The sequence below is a fragment of the Myotis davidii genome, unplaced genomic scaffold (genome assembly GCF_000327345.1).
Source record: "Myotis davidii unplaced genomic scaffold, ASM32734v1 scaffold143, whole genome shotgun sequence".
NCBI lineage: Eukaryota > Metazoa > Chordata > Mammalia > Chiroptera > Vespertilionidae > Myotis > Myotis davidii.
This window is the reverse complement of record NW_006294876.1, coordinates 3,137,543-3,142,847: the sequence shown is the minus strand read 5'-3', so window position 1 is coordinate 3,142,847 and position 5,305 is coordinate 3,137,543. Positions and strand designations below refer to the sequence as shown.

Sequence of the window (5,305 nt, the reverse complement as noted above, 5' to 3'; positions counted from 1 at the left end):
AGGCATCAACGAGTGGAATGAGAAAGCCAGGCATTCCAATATGCCGAGGAGCTCAGAGAGAGGGTGACCTGCCCAAGCAGGAGGCTGGCATACCGGTCCTCAGGCTGCCAGCACCCTGCCCTGTTCTCACCGCTGGCACAGGCCCAGGCCCACCTGCCACATCTGCCCCACAGGGGCCCGGGCAGCGGGGCAGATGTGGACGCACTGAGTGGGGAAGCTGGCCCCTGAGCGGGGCCAGTGGGCTCCCACGGAAGGCTTAGCTGGACTGCTCACCAGCTCAGTCCGTTCAGCGGGAACATGTCTATTAACACAGTTTTTACAGCTTTCACCCAATAATAAAGAGTGCCCTGGAAGCATCTGGGTGCATGCAGCGCGCCTGAATCAGCACAGCCAACCGAGACGGAAACAGCGGTGCTGAGATTAACCACAGGCCCGGAAGCCTGCAAGGTCTAGCTCAGAGAATGAGAGACCACAGCCACGAAGTGGGGAACTCTGGACACGGAACCCCTTTGAGAAAGTGGGAACTGAAATGGGCGGGGGAAAGGTGGAGTGAAAAATCCCACCAGTTCCCAAATAATTCTCTCCCTTCCTGACGGTGCAAGAGAGCGATGCTTCTCTAAAATGAAAATGAATACGTGAGAAAGTGAATGACAGTCGTGCAAAAACAGAACACTGACATTTTAGACTAGAACAACCCCTTTAGGCTTTGGGTAAATTAGGGTTCCTGGAATTAGGTTGGTCCTGTTTACTGTGTCATGTTGAAATATTAAAAAAAACCCCAAAACCTGGGAGGATCTAGTATATGTTTCACTTGCTAGTTGCAATGGAGCTTTAATTCTGCCATATCGTTTTCAGCATCTGGGAAGAATAAATATCCCAGGGGTTTTCCAAAATGACATCATCTACCCTACTGCCTGCTGCCCGTACTTACAGCCCATCTCTGACACGAAGGAAAAAATACTTCCTCAGATGTAGCAACTCGGAGCTCAGAGGCTTTGGCACCGTGTGCCCTGGACAAGTGGCCTTGGCATCGTTTTCCCACGGCAAAGCTGAAACAGTGAGGTATCGCTCACGCCTACAGCTCAGGTATGGCGACAATTTCGTGTCGCAACTTCAAAATGGCACTGAGCAGGGCAGTGGGAACTATCTGGACTTGATCTGTGCCTCAGGACCCACGAAGAGTAAGCCACCCTGCATTTCTTCCGTGGTTGGAGGACCACCCTCTGCTAAAAATGAGAGCTTGCAGGACAATCACTGTAATGCCGTGTGTATTCCGTAGCCGGCAATGACCTGAACGTGAGACGATGTCTCCTGTTGCAATCTCTCTGCTTTGCAAAATCACTGCACAATGGCCTTTCAGTTACAACACCCAAGGGGAAGGGAGGGAGTCATTGCATGTCAGAGAGGAGGGTGCAGCCAGCGTCTGTGGCAAAGCCAGGTGATTCCCCTCTCTGGGTTCTCTGCATGGGTGATGAGCACCCCAAGGCGTGTCACGGCCTTGGAAGACCTCGGAGTCCAGTTGGAAGACAGGACCATGGTGAGCACACCCAGATCATTCGAGACATTTACAAAAATACCCAGTAACCTGGGCCGGTGACCACAGTGGCCCCTGAGAACAAAATGTTAAGGTCTGATGGATCCCTAACAGAGCTTCCCAGGAGGGTGGTTTCGATATTCCATTTCTAAAATGCCACGGTGTGATTCAACATGGCACCACTGAACCACTCTCTTCTGTCTGGTACCTATCTGTGCCCAGAGTGCCCTGAATGCCCCTATCAGGCCACATGCTCCTGAGGCGCCTCTTCAGAGCTGTCTGCCACACACACCTAGAACCCGGTCAGCCTGGGGCTCGAGCAATCACAGGTCATTATTGAAAGCGAAGGAATGCCATGGGTAATGAATGCATCGAAGCTTCCTTTCTTTTTCTTCCGGAAGTCTCTGAATTTGACCCTTTGCCTTTGCCATGCTTCCAGATGAAAATGCTCCTTGCCTGCCAGTCAGTCCCTAAAAACATGACTATTTCTTGCATTGCCCAGAAAGGAATATCTGCAGCCTAGCAGTAGGTCTGGCGCTGGTTAAAAGTGGCAGTTCCTCTCTGCAGGTCAGCGTTCCCTACGGAACGTGTGGAGCCCCAGCTAACAACCAGACCAAAGGTAACCACTCGGTTTCAGAAAACAGGAAGCTGCAGAAGTGAACCTAACAAAGAATATTTCAGGAAAGTGTCATTCGAATGAGTTCACCCAGAGGAGGCTTGGCTCAGAACATGCCCTCCCAGTTGACCACGACATGCCGTGTTCCTCAAATATTTGCAGAGCCTAACGACATTGACTTTTCCAAACCAGGAAAACAAACCTAATAAACTCCTGACAATGAACGTGATTTGTTCCTTAGAGCAGCTGCAGGGCTGGCTTTTCTGCTGCAGAGCTTGCTGTCAATATTATCTTATTAGGAAGCAGCCCGCTGCATAGAACCACCCACTCAGTGCCCAGATCTTGATTTTTCTATTTATTTTTCAATAGAAGGAACCAGCGCTGCCTGGAGAAATGGCTCATTCTAGATCTGCCTGGAATAATATGTCAACGGACACAAGAGCCCAGCAGGAAGCATTCCCCACGGGCAAAGCTGGAACAATTTCAGCAACAAAATAAATACTGTAGTAGTGAATACAGAGTACACAATAAATACCCACGAGTCAATCTATATATATAAAAGCCCAGTGACCGAACAGCAGAACGCCCAGAATGATCAGTCAACCAGTTGCTATGATGCGCACTGACCACCAGGGGGCAGACGCTCAACGCAGGAGCTGCCCCCTGATGGTCAGTGCGCTCCCACAGTGGGAGTGTCACTTGGTTGACTGGGATGAGCTGCCCACCCACAGTGGGAGCAGCCGCTCAGAGGGTGGGTCCATAGCCGCTTGGCTGACCAGGATGAGCGGCACTCCCATATCAGGCCGATCCCTGCAGGCCACGCCCCCCACCCCTGGTGCATGAATCCCATGCACCAGGCCTCTAATATTGATATAAATAAGCAAATAGGGTCAGATCTCTGGCCCAGAATTTTATCTAGTTCATGTAGATACTCCCTTCCCAGAGAGGTGAAGCATACCTATATTTCCCCATCCAGAAGTGTGGGCTGACCATAGCAACTCCCCTCCAAGGAGAACTCGGCTTGGAAAGGGGAAAAGAGTACCTTTACAGTGGAGAGACCTGGCAAACATGACCTCGGGAGGTGGTCAAGGTCAACATCAGCAGTGATGAGTCATGTTGATGGCATGTGCTCCTGATAAGATGTGAGGAGACTTGCACTTGACCCAGGTGATCTTCCTCTCCAAATCCAAAGCCCCCTCTAACCACGAGAAAAACCGCAGACAAACCCAAGTTGAGGCACATTTATATAAAACCTAAGAGGCATTCCTTGAAACTGGGAACGCCTCAAAAACAAGCCAAGTCTGCGGAACTCACACACCAGAGGGGGCTAAGGAGACAAGATGACAAGGGCTGTGAGGGAAAAGCTAGTGAAACCCGAATCAACTGTGCAGTTCAGTTCACAGTCACGTATTCGTTGCTCAGTTGCGACAAATGAACCACAGCAAAGTGAGGGCTGAAGGGTGTGTGGGAACTGTGTGCTAGCTTCACAATGTTTCTGTAAACCTAGGATAATTCTGAAATAAAAAGGCGATGAAGGAGAAGAAAGAAAGGAAGACAGGAGGAGACCTATGACCCAGCACCCTTTTATTTGACAGACTGTGTGATTCTTTCTCTGAGGACCAGACACTGACCACGAAATTTTTACTTTGAACTTTGAAACATTTATTGGCATTTCAACATATATTCATCGCTCGTAAAGTGTAGTCCATTCCAGACACACCTTCTGCCTTCATGATCACTGGCATCTCTTTTCTTTCATCACATTAGCCTCCTTGGAAACTAACCCCCACTGGGCTGCAGCCGTTGTATTCACAGCCTTCCCGTGCGGTTTGTGGTTAGTGTATGTGCCATGGTCAGATTTCTAGTGATGGTCTGGTCGGGCAGATCAATGAGTAATTTAGTGAAATGTATGCTTAGAAGCAACCCGTTAAGCAGGCTTTACCTGTATGGAGTTGTCAACATCGGAGGCAGCATTTAACCTTTCATGTCTAAATCCCTATAACGATGAACTAAGTGATGACCAAGTTTTACCGTAGATTAAGGTCCCCAAATAGGACTACAGTGTGCATTAAGGAGGAAGCAAGTCCAGCCCTTACAGAAGTAACGCCCCATCTGAGATGCTACAGTCTGAATCCACGTGACTAGATCCACAGAAGGGGGACCCTCCTCCCCCACAGAGTCTGTTTCTGACCCGCCCTGGGCCAGTCTCAGATTCTCTCCCAAGAATGTGGGATTCGAAGAAGCCAGCTGTCTCCATCAGCATTTGATGAAGGGAGAGGGCTCCAGCCCACAAGGGAACATTGCCAAGAACTCTGGTTTTGACGCAGTTCCAGAGCTCCCTACACTCCCGCCATTACCCTGAATAATCAGGATTAGTGCCCAGTCAGAGAGTCTTGTCTCCTGCAGTTAGAAGAAGTGAAATGTATGCAGCTGTTATGAATTAAAATAGCTGGCCCTGGGCACCGTTTTTATTTGGAGGCTTTACTTAGTAAGAAAAGTTCAACAACTGTTTAATTGGGTTTAAGTCTCCACTGCCTAAACCTGAGGTTAACCCTCAACAATACCGCATACAAAGAGGTGGTTACAGCCGGGCTTGGAGCTGCAAGATGGTGAGTCAGTGGATTTACATTCTGGTGTCAGCTCCTTAGCCCTCGGATGACCAGACCACCAGCGTGTCTGTGGCCCCGTGATCCCCACAGATGCTTCTACCCGTGAGGGGCACAGGGAGTGGGGCCAGTTGGTCTTACTATCATTACTGTAAAAGGTTTCCTGGTCCCGGAATAAAATGCTACTAGTGAGCTGTCTGTAGGTGGTGAGATTAGGATTAATTTTATTTTCCTCTTTGGACTTTCCCCTGTTTTCCACCAAGAGCATGAGAGCATGTGTTCCTTTTTTTTTTTTTTAACCACACAAAAAACCACATTTTAAAATAACAGGGGCCCCTGCATCTGTCCATCTTAGTAAGTATTTAGGACAGAGATGTGCAAACTCCTGATTCAGGGGGAGGGATGACAGCTGGGTTTCACAGACAGCGTCTCGGGACACTGCGCCTGGTGTCACTCCACACAAGGCACACTAATTTGATTTCCCCGTGGATGGAGGGACCTGAACAAGGCAGAACACTTTCAGATATCACACACGCCTACCTTGCTCGA

At 49.4% G+C, this 5,305-nt stretch overlaps 1 protein-coding gene across 1 annotated transcript in view; it reads right to left on the bottom strand.

Annotated features, from left to right (window-relative positions):
* The window catches only part of ANKH (ANKH inorganic pyrophosphate transport regulator), a gene marked incomplete at its 5' end in the record, with an annotated part of 137,356 nt that overhangs the window by 5,067 nt on the left and 126,984 nt on the right, over positions 1–5,305 (bottom strand). The window lies entirely within an intron of this gene.